We start from the raw sequence: 16,262 nt of genomic DNA on the forward strand, positions 1-16,262 counted from the left end.
TCTTCCCAATGAAAAAATCATTAAAACAGTTGGCAATATATAGTGGGTTTTGTAATGAATGATGTATGATGTATTTGATACATCCGAAAAGCAGAATTTAATATTTGGTACAGAAACCTTTGTTTGCAGTTACAGAGATCACACGTTTCCTGTAGTTCTTGACCAGGTTTGCACACACTGCAGCACAAATACTTATGTAATGCAAAAAAATGCAAATGAATTACTTAAAAATCATACAATGTGATTTTCTGGATTTTTGTTTTAGATTCCGTCTCTCACAGTTGAAGTGTACCTATGATAAAAATTACAGACCTCTACATGCTTTGTAAGTAGGAAAACCTGCAAAATCGTCAATGTATCAAATACTTGTTCTCCCCACTGCATGTGTGCCATTCAGAGGGTGGGCAATTGATGGTGGTCTAAAAAACGGGCCATTGATGAAAGAGGACAAAGGAGGCTGACAAATTGTGCAGAGTAACAGACGGGCTACAGTTAGTCAACTGACATTCAAGTACAACATTGGTGCTCAAAGACCCATAAAAGAATGCACAACTAATTATATCTTGACACGAATGGGGTGTGGCAGCCAACAACCTTACAGAGTAGCACTTCTTTCAGCAAAAAACAAGGAACTGCAGTTGCAGTGGGCTAACGAACGAAAACACTAGACATTGGAGAATTGGAAAAACATTGCCTGTTCTGATGAATCCCAGTTCCTGCTGTTTCACACTGATGGGAGGACTAGTGTATGGAGAAAACCACATGAGTACATGCATCCATCATGCCACGTGTCACCATTGCAGGCTGGTGGTGTTGTGATCGTGTGGGGTGTGTTTTCATGGCACATATTGGGCCACTTGATAAAAGTCCAGCAACATTTGAATGCCACAGGACATCTGAACATCATTGCCAATCAGGTGCATAACTTCATGGCAGCAGTGTATCCATCTTATTTTTTCTGCAGGACAATGCCCCATGCCACAAGGCTAAGATTGTCCAGGAATGGTTCCATGAACATGAAATTGAATTAAGCTTACTGCAGTGGCCCGCCCAGTCACCAGAACTCAATCCAATTGAGCTTCTGTGAAATGAGATGGAACTAGCGATTCGGAGTAGAGATCCATTACCAGCCAACTTGACACAACTGTGAGAAGCATTTAAGTCAACATGGGCCAGCATCCCTGTGGAACACTTTTGAAACCTTGTATAGTCCATGCCCCGACGAATTGAAGTTGTTCTGAGGGCAAAAAGGCGTGCAACTCAATATTATATCAGATGTTTTTATCCAGTCTTATTCTTTCTAAAACTGCCTAAGTCAGAGGTTTTGGCTCACCCTCATGATACATTCCATAGCTATAGCATTTTTCATATTATCTTAAAATATTATACTGTCAAAGCAATATTCCAAACCAAAATTACATTTTCACAGATTGATGAAAGTTATCTAGGCTATTATGAAATGGACATTTCTTAAATCTGTTACTGGAACAGTATTGATGTCTGCAATAAGATGATAAGCCATTACACTGCAATAAAGATACCATTAGTATAGTCCTAGGAAACAATTAAACAACGAAAACAGTGTTTTTTTTATTTTATATATATTTATTAATTAAAGAGGCTCCTCTGGGGCATTATTCTTCAGTTATTTTCAATGAAGCCCCAAGCTCAGGACAATCAGACCTTGTGGTTGTCAGGGTCCGACACCACATGGCTCAACAAGTTGTCCTGACCAACCTCCCAGTGCTCCCTTTCCTCAGGAGTGAGGTACCTCAACCACCTGATATGGGCCTGTAAAAAAGAACAATTAAAAATACACATTTTAAGTAATATGTGCAACTAAATGTAACACAAGCAGAATTCTAAACCTCTTGTCACAGCTTATCCTCCAGTAAGTGCTAATACCTGTCCATATGTAGTTTTCAAAAACAGCTCATGTAGAACATATTGTGCTCATCACACCTAAACCACACAAATAAATGTCAAGCCCTTAACCGCTGCAGAACTGTGAAATCATATGCCAGTTGTCCACTACGAGAACTAGACCAAACCAGGCTGAACTAGAGGGTCCTTTTTGAGAGTCCTAGGGGTCCTTTTGATATAGCTGAAAATATCCTGTTGGTTCCTAGAACCAAGAATGCTGTTGTAATGGTAATTAAAGTGGAACCAGGATTTTCACAGGTTGGCCTGGTTCACTCTCATAGTGGAGAACCGTCATAAGAGTATTTTAATTGGTGTGATTGAGTATGCTAGTGTTGGAGCGAAAACCTACCAGATTATAGAACTACATACAGAAACAACCCATAATCCCTTCTCCCTAGATGCTTGTGTAGTTCTGACATATTCCATACATATTAGGCAATATGGTTGCTGCTCCAGCTTGCCCCCGACAGGCTAGATGGGACCTTCACCATATTGCTTACACCTACTGTTTGCAGATCTTCAAAAAGTCCCTAGGGGTTAGGAGCTAAGGGTTGTTTCTGGATGGGGTCAGGGACATCCAGGAGGAGGGTTGAACAGGCCTGGTATAAGCAATATTGTAATAGCTCTACTTTGTCCTCGGTGATGGGACAAGTGGAAGATTCACCATCTTTCTTTTATCAAATCCTCGTAGATTTACACAAGAGTGAAAGGTGAGAGGGTTGGGTTCTAGGTGTCTAGATTGCAGATCTCAAAATATGTGGACAGACATTTTAAGATTGGTCCTTTATATAACATAGCAATCTGGTGGCAGACTGCACAGTAAATGATGCAGCACACAATCAATTGCACGCAGCGAGACTGCAATGTAGGTCACCTGGAATAGCGCATTAGTTGGCAATTTAAGATTCATGACAAGGCTAACCTGACATTGACGGCGACGACACCTTTTTACCCTTTCTCTCCTCCTAGTCCTCTAGCTGTTCTCCATTAGGCCGATTCTGAAGGCCTCCCTCTCTGTCCACTATCGTTTACTGGTTGCCTCTTAAGGGAAAAACATAGAGATGAAAATGAAAATTAAGTAATGTGTGGTTATTGTCATGACAAAGAAAATTCCCAATAAGGACAGAAAAAATATACATTCATTCACTCTTACAATACAGATTTGACAATGAAAAAACATCACAAATTGATTTGAACAAGACTAGGAAGCTAATGATGAAAGGTGGATGAAAACTGTGACATTCAAGATGAGTTTAGGTAGATGTTATATGAGGTTAACTTCTTGGAACTCTAGGGGCGCAATTTCATTTTTGGATGAAAAACGTTCCCGTTTTAAACAAGATATTTTGTCACAAAAAGATGCTCGACTATGCATATAATTGCTACTGTTCGAAAGAAAACACTCTGACGTGTCCAGAAATACAAAGATCTTCTCTGTGCGTGCCCTTTAACGTGAGCTTCAGGCAAAACCAAGATGAGATGGCATCCAGGAAATGACAAGGATTTTTGAGGCTCTGTTTGTCATGATCTCCTTATATGGCTGTGAACGCAAGAGGAATGAGTCTGCCCTTTCTGTCGTTTCCCCAAGGTGTCTGCAGCATTGTGACGTATTTGTAGGCAGATCATTGGAAGATTGACCATAAGAGACCACATTTACCACGTGTCCGCCCGGTGTCCTGCGCCGAAATTGGTGCGCAAAATTCACCTGCCAGTATTTTTCCAAACAATACAGAGAGTAAAGCAAGCTTCCACGAACTGCATGTCAATGAAGAGATATGTGAAAAAACACCTTGAGGACTGATTCCAAACAACGTTTGCCATGTTTCGGTCGATATTATGTAGTTAATCCGGAAAACGTTTTACGTTGTAGGTGACTGCATTTTCGGTTCGTTTCAGTAGCCAGGTGCAATGTAGAAAACGGAACGATTTCTCCTACACACAGACGCTTTCAGGAAACACTGCGCATTTGGTGTGTAACTGAGAGTCTCCTCATTGAAAACATCAGAAGCTCTTCAAAGGTAAATGATTTTATTTATTTGGTTATCTGGTTTTTGTGAAAATGTTGCGTGCTACATGTTATTCAAAATGCATTGCTAGCTTTGCATACTCTTACACAAATTAGTCAATTTCTATGGTTCAAAAGCATATTTTGAAAATCTGAGATGACAGTGTTGTTAAGAAAAGGCTAAGCTTGAGAGCAGATGCATTATTTTCATTTTATTTGCGATTTTCAGAAATCGTTAACGTTACATTATGCTAATGAGCTTCAGGCTATAACTGTATACAGGGTTTTTTCATAGCCAAACGTGAACAAAACGGAGCGATTTGTCCTACACAAATAATATTTTTTTGAAAAACTGCACATTTGCTATGTAACTGAGAGTCTCCTCATTGAAAACATCCGAAGCTCTTCAAAGTTAATGATTTTATTTATTTGGTTATCTGGCTTTTGTGAAAATGTTGCGTGCTACATGCTACACAAAATGCTATGTTAGCTTTGCATACTCTTACACAAATTAGTCAATTTCTATGGTTCAAAAGCATATTTTGAAAATCTGAGATGACAGTGTTGTTAAGAAAAGGCTAAGCTTGAGAGCAAACGCATTATTTTAATTTTATTTGCGATTTTCAGAAATCGTTAACGTTGCGTTATGCTAATAAGCCTGAGGCTTTAGTCACAATCCCGGATCCGGGATGGGGAGTTTCAAGAGTTAAACAGAGGACAAACATCAAAAAAGTTACAACTCACCTTCCAGTTCCTTGTCGGTCCATGCCTCCTGGAATTTGGCCCTCAGCTGGGTTAACAGGACTTTGTTCACCACTATATTGTGTGCACCGTTTTTACTGTGGATATTATGAAAATACATTTTGTAAATATGTATTTCAGACACTATGTTCAGACACTGAAATCCAACTCCTCCTATGACCGTATCAGACCTGGGATCACCTACTTTGAGCAGTCCATTGAGCCAGTCTGGAGTGTTGGGGTGGGCAGGGCTTGCACTTGTGGAACTATTCCATTAGGCCAGGCAAGCACAATCATGCACAGCTACAGTATTTCAAATCATTCTTATCCAAGTGAGTCTGATAATAGTGGCTGAATTTCATTCATACATTCGATATGTCACAACAACACCACCTTGCTGAACCCAGTTACACCTTACATCAAAGGTTTCATCTTAAGCCTCTGATGGTTTGAGTAAAAAACTAACTCAATATATTTTCAAATGAGTAAAACCAAATTGAAACTGCGTAGACAAGATAATGAACTTATATTTATACAGTTTCTTGACTGTCCAGCTCACTAATTATCACTAGACAGTCAGGGAGCATTGAATATTCCCAAAACCATGGTTTGAGGACAATTCTTTGCAGATTTTGAGGGCAAGGAAATAGAACACATTTTCGGTGCGGCCCTCTGGACCTCGTTAAAGAGCGAATGCGGCCCCTGGGTTAAAATGAGTTTGACACCCCATGGTTTCATACCCTGAAAGTAGTCAATGAAAGTAATCTAACAAAGTGTAAAACACCATGCTTGTCCCTAAGTGGGTTTAGTGTGATGGTATTAGGCCTACTAATTGGTGTGATGTATCGAAATTACTAAAGAATGGGTGCCTTACCCTCCTCTCACCTTTCATCACCTTTATACTTCTCCCCAACATTGTGCAAGTCCTTGTTTGTGAATGACAAGAGAACTGCACAGAAATGTTATTGTCTGAGTAGGAGTAATAAAAGAATAATATTTCATAGACACTAATATTAAGACAAATAAAGAGTGATGTTGGCGAGGTTGTTACCAATAACTCATCCCATGTCCTCCATCTTCCTCCTGACCTCTAAACTGAGGGCCCAGGGCCGGGAACTGGCTATGATATGGCTCTCTGCTCCCCCACAGCACTTTTGAGCTCCCACAGCTCTTTTTGCAGGTCCTGCAAGCTCTAGGTGTTTGTGGTCTGCTGCTCCAGAACTTGCCTGTGTAGGTCCAAAACAACATTTTAAAGATGATATTGGGACAGGTCTTCTTCATATTTCTGACTGGACTCATATCTTTGGCTGGGGCGGTTGAGGGAATGGTGCACTAACTGATAAAAATGAATCTGATAGGCAAACTATATTCCACAACAGCAATAACTAGTTGGAATGAAATCAAAAACACCTATACAATCTATATTAAAAAAGTATGTGGACACCCCTTCAAATTAGTGGATTCGACTATTTCAGCAACACCCATTGCTGACAGGTGTATACAATCGAACACACAGCCATAAAATCACCATAGACAAAACATTGGTAGTAGATTGGCCTTATTGAAGAGCTCAGTGACTATAAACATGGCACCGTCATAGGATGGTCAGTTGTCAAATTTCTGCCTTGCTAGAGCTGCCCCGTTCAACTGTACAGTCGTGGCCAAAAGTTTTGAGAACAACACAAATATACATTTTCACAAAGTCTGCTGCCTCAGTTTGCATGATGGCAATTTGCATATACTCCAGAATGTTATGAAGAGTGATCAGATGAATTACAATGAATTACAAAGTCCCTCTTTGCCATGCAAACAATCCGGAATCCCCCCCAAAAATGTCCACTGCATTTCAGCCCTGCCACAAAAAAGGACCAGCAAACATCATGTCAGTGATTCTCTCATTAACACAGGTGTGAGTGTTGACAAGGACAAGGATGAATATCATTCTGTCATGCTTATTGAGTTCGGAAAACAGACTGGAAGCTTGAAAAGGAGGGTGGTGCTTGGAATCATTGTTCTTCCTCTGTCAACCACGGTTACCTGCAAGGAAACACGTGCCGTCATCATTGCTTTGCACAAAAAGGGCTTCACAGGCAAGGATATTGCTGCCAGTAAGATTGCACCTAAATCAACTATTTATCGGATCATCAAGAACTTCAAGGAGAGGGTTTCAATTGTTGTGAAGAAGGCTTCAGGGCACCCAAGAAAGTCCAGCAAGCAATCAGGGCACCACCAGCATGGTGGTGCTGCGTGATCGGGGCACTACCAGTACAGAGCTTGCTCAGGAATGGCAGCAGGCAGGTGTGAGTGCATCTGCACGCACAGTGAGGCAAAGACTTTTGGAGGATGGCCTGGTGTCAAGAAGGGCAGCAAAGAAGCCACTTCTCTCCAGGAAAAATATCAGGGACAGACTGGTATTCTGGAAAATGTACATGGATTGGACTGCTGAGGACTGGGGTAAAGTCATTTTCTCTGATGAATCCCCTTTCCGATTGTAGGGGGCATCCAGGAAAAAAACTTTTCTGGAGAAGACAAGGTGAGCGCTACCATGGTAGTGTCATGCCAACAGTAAAACATCCTGAGAACATTTATGTGTGGGGTTGCTTCTCAGCCATGGGAGTGAGCTTTTGCCTAAAACACAGCCATGAATAAAGAATGGTACCAACACATCCTCCGAGAGCAACTTCTCACAACCATCCAGGAACAGTTTGATGACGAACAATGCCTTTTCCAGCATGATGGAGCTCCTTGCTATAAGGCAAAAGTGATAACCAAGTGGCTCGGGGAACAAAAGATCGATATTTTGGGTCCATGGCCAGGAGACTCCCCAGACATTAATCCCATTGAGAACTTGTGGTCAATCCTGAAGAGGCGGATGGACCACCAAAAACCCACAAACTCCAAGCATTGATTATGCAAGAATGGGCTGCCATCAGTCAGGATGTGGCCCAGAAGTTAATTGACAGCATGCCAGGGCGGATTGCAGAGGTATTGGAAAAGAAGGGTCAACACTGCAAATAGTGACTCTTTGCATCAACATCATGTAATTGTCAATAAAATCCTTTGACACTTATGAAATGCTTGCAATTATACTTCAGTATTCCATAGTAACAGCTAACAAAAATGTCTAAAGACCCTGAAGCAGCAAACTTTGTGAAAATTAGTAGTTGTGTCATTCTCAAAACTTTTGGCCACGACTAATTGCTGTTATTGTGAAATGGAAACAACTAGAAGCAACAACGGCTCAGCCGCGAAGTGGTAGGCCATACATGCTCACAGAATGGGTACGTCGAGTGCTGAAGTGCGTAACAATTGTCTGTCCGCGTTTGCAACACTCACTACCAAGTTCCAAACTGCCTATGGAAGCAATGTCAGCACAATAACTGTTCATTGGGAGCTTCACAAAATGTGTTTTCATGGCCGAGCAGTAGCACACAAGCCTAAGATCACCATTCGCATTGCCAAGCGTCGGCTGGAGTGGTGTAAAGCTCACCGCCATTGGACTCTGGAGCAGTGGAAATGCGTTCTCTGGAGTGATGAATCACACTTCACCATCTGGCAGTCTGACGGACGAATCTGGGTTTGGCGTAAGTCAGGAGAACACTACCTGCCCTAATGCATCGTGCCAACTGTAAAGTTTGGTGGATAAATAATTGTCTGGGGCTGTTTTTCATGGTTTGGGCTAGGCTGTTTAGTTCCAGTGAAGGGAGATCTTACCACTACAGCATACAATTGTAGCCAAAGAAATTGGCTGATGGTCCTCTTCAGCTAACAGTCCGATATTCTCTAGACAGCTAGCGGGCCGTGGCTAGCAGGCTAGCGGATGGGCCTTTAGGGGACGTTGCGACGGAGGAGCCTGTTGAAACCTCTCGGGCGGATTACGTCGGAAGACCAGTCGTGATGGAATCAGCGGGGCTCCGTGTTGGCAGTAAAAGGCGTCTAGGCCAATTACCAAAATATGTACTGTAGCCCAAGGTCTGGCTGATGGACCTCTTCAGCAAGCTGGGAGATGGGCCTAGCACGAGGCTAGTTGCGATGATCCAGGTGAAAAGGTTCAGAGCTTGAGGTAGGACACCGGAGATGTGGAGAAAAAGCAGGTATGCTCTGGGTTGAATCGCTGTGCAGACTGGCAGGAGTTGACTGGGCTAGGGTTCGCAGATGACCGCTAGCAGTGCCTAACTGTCTACTAGCTATTAGCTAGTTAGCTGGCTAGCTGTTGTTGGGGATTCTGGTTCTAAAGTATAGAAAATAGCAGATCCATACCACATTGGGTGAGGAAAAGGAAAGTATGTTGAAACTGAGGTTAAAAATAAAAATATATATTTAACAAATATACACAAAGGGAAAAAAAAATAAATACACGGGACACGACAAGACAACGACAAAGACGTCTGAACTGCTACGCCATCTACAGCCGCCATCTACAACCTCGCTCGGTGAGAGAATCAGAAATGAAAGAGATAACTTTTGCCTTGCATTTGTCAACTGGGTTTGCCATGCACTCATTCTATCGATATATGACATTATTATGGTGAGACTTAATTTAGTATTCCAGAGCAACAAGTAGGCTAATGACAGAAGAGAAGCTGCATGTATCTAAATATAAACAAGATGACAAACAAATAGTCCATCAAATGTCAGAAATTATACGCAGAAAATATATAAAAATAGCAATATAAATTAAACAAGGTAGAAACACTGCAACTAGTATTCTGTTGTTCAAATTGAACAATTTAATTAGATCATTGGATTGATAAAAGTTACATAATGTACACACTGACCTTGCAGTAAATTTTGTTTGCCACTATAAGCGCAGCAGCAGGGCTATATGCATTGCAGCGCAGTTGATGGATACCTTAGATACAGTGGATTGATGTACAGTATGTTGCATATATTACTAATGTAATGCATAATTGCCAAAGTTGCCAGCAGTACCATGTATGAGGATGACACACTTCTTTTGAGCCTAAAATCAAGAAAGTCCTATCAAAATTACAGGAGTAGACCGTCCTGCAGTTGAGAGGCTTACAGTATTATAATAGCCTATTGATTACATTTTAGCTCTAGGCAATTTTTTAAGATGCAGGCGTCATGCAGACGTCAATCAGGCATTTGTATCACGACATGTTAGTTAGCTGTTGCTCCTCCTGAATATTGGCCTGAATCACTCTTCATTCAAACACAGACAAACACAGTTTTATTGATGAGTGGGCTGGTCGAAATTGACACACACATTTTTTTTGTCTGTTATACTAATCAGTGGGAAGCGGCTGGCCCCCCTACAAAGTTGGGAGGTCACGCAAACTCACATTCAAAGTCAAAAGCGGCATCAGCAAAGAGACCTGCTTTAACTCTGTCATCACTCTGTCATCAGTTAGACAGCCAAGATCATCGTAAAAAATGGAAAGGATGGCTATACATGTACAAAGAGCCCATTCTACATTGTTACCTCACTCAAAACGTCCTATCTAAAACCAAGAATTAGGCCAAACAGTAAAGTGCTGAACAAAATTCAGGCCATGTAATGAAAGTGTCTGCCCTGTGCCTGTGCCCTCGCTGGGGCCTGCTGCTATGATGAGCGAGCCACTCTCCTCTCTGCCCATGCGCACGATCTAATCATGTAACATTTCATAATGCAATTGCAGGAAAAACAGAGCTTTGGAACCTTCGTCCCATTGTCACTGTAGAAGACAGTAGGAATCATTTAGAATTTTTCATGTCTCAATATTCAACTTAATAGCAACTATTTTACAACCAAGATATTTGATATGGCTTTGAGATAAGCGTGGATACAACTGCTAAGATTTTTTAGCACATACATTCACTGTTAGATGAGCATATGGCTACTAGCAGTGGGTATTATATTTAGAGTTTGTGTTTTGAGTTTCAACCTCCTTAGGTGTTGAACCACAAATTAATTAGCCTATGCTATTAGTTAGTCCACATAATGATGTATGTAATTTATCTCTATTGAACAAAAATTTAAATTGGGAAATTCTGGATGCCTATTTAGTGACTATAATCTAATTGTCAACCCAAAATTCAGGCCAATCACTGGATTATGTTGCATATAAAAATATATTGAATAATGTATTCCTGCTTGGACGTGTTTGTCACACCCTGACCATAGTTTGCTTTGTATGTTTCTATATTTTGTTTGGTCAGGGTGTGATCTGAGTGGCATTCTATGTTGTGTGTCTAGTTTGTCTGTTTCTGTGTTTGGCCTGATATGATTCTCAATCAGAGACAGGTGTTAGTCATTGTCTCTGATTGGGAACCATATTTAGGTAGCCTGTTTGGTTTTGGGTTTTTGTCTCCTGTGTCAGTGTTTGTTCCACATGGGACTGTTTCGGGTTTACGTTTTTGTTTTTGTAGTTTATGCATGTATAGTTTTCTTATTAAAAACAAACATGAATTTCAACCACGCTGCATTTTGGTCCTCCTCTCCTTTGACGGAAGAATTCCGTTACAGTGTTAGATGAAACAACTTATTTATTGAATACCTCAGTAGTCTATTTATTATACTTCTTAATAAAGCACTATGTTGGACAAATCATGGGCTGGTGCCACCACCTGTAAAGGTTAATGGCACCATTAACACCATGGGAAAATGTTAGTCTTGAGCCCTGTAATAGTAATTAACACTTAGGGCTCTATTTCAGCTGGTGCTAAGGAGCCACAAGTGCGAAACGCATGTTTGTTTGCAATTTTGTCATGTAAAAACTATCACACTATCTTTTCCAGCCCTAATGCCATGTTTGACAATTTACCTGTCTAACATCAGCTGTCTTGCACTAAAGTGGAAGGGGTGGCAATATTTGAGGCGTGTCCTTAACGGTAACGCAGTTGATAATAGCATGTGTTTTGATAGCAGAAGCGTAGCCTATCGAGCCATGACGTGCAGTGCCCATGGAAGAACAGATGTGCCTTTTGTGTCGGTGAATCTCGTATTTACAAACATTTAAAAAATTATTGATTTCCCGCAATTTCGTTTAATTTGATTTAAAAAATAAGCATAGCCTACGCTCCCTTTAATCAAGGCTGGTTTAGCAGCATTGCATAAGTGCATATTTTTTATCCTGGCCATAAGCCAAAAGTAGCCTCCGAATAAAAGGGTTTTAGGGGGTACTGAGAGTGCTTTGAAATAATTTGGTGCTTTATCATTATTCACAATTCACATACCTGCATTTCTCTTGTTCAAGTAGCCTATCCATCCCCATTGTCAAAGAGCACCCCTCGTCCGATAACCAAAGACACGCTCCACCAAGCTATTCAGTCCCCCTATAATACCATATCAATGGCAGACTTTCTTGAGAATCTGCCTCACACATAGGCAACGATACTATTGACAGGAGCCTAGTATTTTGATAGACATGCGAATGTTATGTTCAAACATATGAAGGCCTACTTGTGCACACAGCGCCATGGAACGAGAGAAGCAATTTATGATATCATGTTACTGACCCGATCTATTTAGAAATATTGTTGTTAGTTAAAAAAAACAGATTTATTTATTTTAGTTTTAATTTGATTAAGTACAGATGTACTTTGCTTTATATATTTTTCTGTGTTTGTTTTTAGTTTTTTTGTGTCTGCTCAGCCCACTTGCACACACATTCTATATATGTTATGTATACAATAACTAGGTATGTATACTATGATCCTCACATTTTTGGTATGCCCACTGCCATCATATGTCATGTCTGTTAAATTTTTTTACTTGGTTCTTCAATGATAGACAAAACAGATACGGTTAAGTTTGAGTCTATACAAGTAAACACCGAGAAAACTCAACTTATCACATGGAATGTCCATGGGCTCCATGATGGGGAAAAAATCATATGGTTTTCAAACACCTAAAGAGTTTGTCAGCAGTTTTTTTGTTGTTACATTTAAAAAAGGAGAAATTGAACATTTAAAGAGAAGCTGGGTTGGATACCTATGCTGCCACCTACTGTAGTAACAACAGAGGTGTAGGCATCCTGATAAATAAGAATACATTTTCCCTTATATACCAGCATATGGACCAAGATAGCAATTTTCTAATGTTGAATTGTATATCCCACCAGAGGCAATTATGGCGTTTTTAGATATCAGTTCAAATCCAGACAGGAACTACATTTTTGAGCGGGTGGGGGACAGCAGTAAGGTGAGCGCCGTCTGATAGTTTTACTAGGACTGCGGTAGATTGAAGTGCATTACCCCTTAGCGGTCATACACATGACCATAAATGAATAGTGAATCACATCATTTGAATAAAAAATTGCAGGTTAAAAGTTGAGAAAATGTTTAGATTTGTCACATTGACGTATACAAAAACTGACGATTCGCATTTGCTCAAAGCTGAAAGCGCGAACCACCGCATTAAACCTGGGCAAGGTGACTGTGAATATGGCTGAATGCAAACAGTGTCGTTATTCTCTCGGTAAGGCAATCAAACAGTTAAAATGTCAGTATAGAGACAAAGCGGAGTCACAATTCAACGGCTCAGACACGAGACGTATGTGGCAGGGTCTACAGACAATCACGGGCTACACAGGGAAAACCAGCCATGTCGTGGAAACCGACACTTTGCTCTTGGACAAGCCAAACACCTTCTTCGCAAGCTTTGAGGATAACAAAGTGCCACCGACACGGCCCCCTCCCAAGGATTTTGTGCTCTCATTGTCTGTGACTGACTTGAGTAAGACGTTTAAGCTTGTTAACCCTCACAAGGCTGCTGGCCCAGATGGCATCCCTAGCCGTGTCCACAGAGCATGGGCACCGTCATAGATATCATCCTGACCAACTTACCCTCTAAATACACCTCTTCTGTTTTCAACCAGGATCTCAGCAATCACTGCCTCACTGCCCGTTATGGGTCCGAGGTCAAACGACCAACCCTCATCACTGTCAAACGCTCCCTAAAACACTTCTGCGAGCAGGCCTTTCTAATCAACCTAGCCCGGGTATCCTGGAAGGATATTGAACTATACATATATTTGTTTCTCTCATGCACCGGCCACCAAATGTCACTTCAGTGTGCGTGTGTGTGCATGCATGCACCTGTGTGTCTCCTTGTGTGTCTCTATGTGTGTGATTTAACACCTTTTAGCACTTTCACCTTTTTGTATTATTTTAAGCATGGATTAAATTAATAAACGTTTTGCAACTGAACATCCTTGGCTTTTCCTTTTCATTATTTGATTGCGAGTATCTTTTAAACTCTACATAAAATATCAAAATGTATGTGTATAGCAATATGAACATTTTAAAAAGCGGCTATAAGGAAATGCTGTGGAGAGACATAGTTAGAAATAGGAAAGTAAGATTGGTATGAGAGGTTGAGAGAGACAGAAAGATGATCATATTAAGTGGTTACTATACGAGAAAAAGGAGTGAAAGCGACAGCGGATAGTGAGTGCGCCAAATCTAGGACCAAGAGGCTCCTCAACAGCTTCTACGCCCAAGCCACAAGACTACTGAACAATTAATACCCATCTCCACCGAACAATTTACATTGACCCCCCTCCCTTTTGTACACTGCTGCTACTTGCTGTTCATTGTCTAAGCATAGTCACTTCTCCCCCACCTACAAGTACAAATTACCTCAACTAACCTGTACCACAGCACACTGACTCGGTCCCGGTGCCCCCTGTATATAACCTTGTTATTGTTATTCTTATTGTGTTACTTTTTTATAATTACTTTTTATTTTAGTCTACTTGGTAAATATTTTCTTAACTCTTCTCGAACTGCACTGTTGGTTAATGAAGGGCTTGTAAGTAAGCATTTCACAGTAAAGGGGGTAGTCGTTGTGTCTGAGCCCCCTTGTGACACAGACACTCAGTTTGCAATCAATTCATGTAGCTCTGCAGTAGACACAAAGAAAGAAAGAAAGAAAGAAAGAAAGAAAGAAAGAAAGAAAGAAAGAAAGAAAGAAAGAAAATGAGAGAGTCGGCGAAGGAGAGAGATGAGGAGAGAGAGATGGGGAGAGAGAGGGGGATGGATGGATGAAGATGGAGCGGGGAAAGACAAGAGTGAGGGGAACAGTAGAGCTAGAGTATAATGTTTTGTATGGGAGCCACTATGAGCTATGATCAACAGCATCAGTCACTCTCTAGCAGCCTTACAGTCCTCGTCTTTCAGTGCTCTCTCTTTCCCAATCTAACCTGTTCCCTCCATCCTTCTATTTCTCTCTCTGTTCCCTCAATTTCATTAGAGGGGCAGACAGGAGAAGCAGCTAGTAGATCTAGATGTTCTGTGTTATAGTGACAATGTCAAATTAAATCAATCAAATCAAACTGACGGGCAGTGACAAAGTGATATAAACACATAAGAATACCTGTCTCTCTCTTTGTTTCTCTCTAGCCTTTTGGGGGTACTAAGCAAAAACAATTCAGCACCCTGGAGTTGCTCTGGTTTGTGGTGAAACTGCTGATATCGGAGTTGAAATGTTTTCTGTTTTTTTGTGTGTGCAAAAACGTCTAAATGTGGCTAAAGATGAATCACATTTACCAGGGAAAGCTTCACACCCTTGACACAATCGGAGCGCTAGAGCACTTTTCCCTTGCAAAAAAATTAAGTGAAATCCAAGAACGGCGAAAGAGCTTTAGCAATGTATTTCATGTCCTTTTTAACAAAACATTTGTAAAGAGTCTGGTAGACATTCTAGTCGGAAACCATCAGTGGCAGTCCTGTGTATGTTTGGTGCTTGAAAGATGAGAAGATCACTTGAGATGCATTAGGCCATCTGTGTTGGGTAGATATCTCCTCAATATGTTATCATTAAGGCAAAACAACTACCAACTCAGTGGCATTGGGGTTAGAGTGTCCGCCCTGAGATTAGAAGGTTAGGAGTTTGATCCCGGCCGAATCATACCAAAGACTGTAAAAATGGGACCCAATGAATCTCTGCTTGGCACTCAGCATTAAGGAGATAGATTGGGGGTGTACTTGTACATCAAGTTTCCTCACGCTACAGAAACAAGAGATAGGCTCATGCAGATAAAGGTAAAGTAACTATGCATAGATAATAAACAGAGAGTAGCAGCTGTGTGTGTGTGTGTGTGTGTGTGTGTGTGTTGGAGTTTCAGTGTGGTATGTGTGAGTATGAGTCCAGTGAATGTACATATAGTCTGTGGAAGAGAGTTGGTGCAAAAATATATTATAAATATCAAATAAAATAAGGGCGTCAATGCAAAGAGTCCTGGTAGCCATTTGATTAACTGTTCATCAGTCTTATGGCTTGGGGGTAGAAGCTGTTAAGGAGCCTTTTGGTTCCAGACTTGGAGTTCGGGTACTGCTTGCCGTGCGGTAGCAGAGAGAACAGTATATGACTTGGGTGGCTGGAGTCTGACAATTTTTAGGGCCTTCCTAAACCACTTGGTAAAGAGGTTCTGGATGGTAGGAAGCTTGGCCCCAGTGATGTACTAGGACACACGCACTACCCTCTGTAGCGCCTTGTTGCTGATGCCGAGCAATTGCCATACCAAGCTGTGATGCAACCAGTTCCATGCTCTCAATGGTGCAGCTGTAAAACTTTTTGAGGATCTGAGGTACCTTCCAAATCTTTTCTCCCTCCTGAGGGGGAACAGGTTTTTGTCTTGCCCTCTTC

General features: G+C 41.2%; 1 protein-coding gene and 1 long non-coding RNA gene across 2 annotated transcripts in view; both read right to left on the reverse strand.

The window, feature by feature from the left end:
• The window catches only part of cdh23 (cadherin-related 23), a 688,999-nt gene that overhangs the window by 417,559 nt on the left and 255,178 nt on the right, over positions 1-16,262 (reverse strand). The window lies entirely within an intron of this gene.
• Positions 1,628-5,166, reverse strand: LOC135510768 (uncharacterized). The gene is made up of 3 exons (XR_010451154.1): positions 4,673-5,166; positions 2,846-2,964; positions 1,628-1,791 (listed from the first exon to the last, which is right to left on the reverse strand). It is a non-coding gene; the product is annotated as an uncharacterized LOC135510768 (long non-coding RNA).

The sequence above is a fragment of the Oncorhynchus masou genome, chromosome 23 (assembly GCF_036934945.1).
Source record: "Oncorhynchus masou masou isolate Uvic2021 chromosome 23, UVic_Omas_1.1, whole genome shotgun sequence".
Lineage (NCBI taxonomy): Eukaryota > Metazoa > Chordata > Actinopteri > Salmoniformes > Salmonidae > Oncorhynchus > Oncorhynchus masou.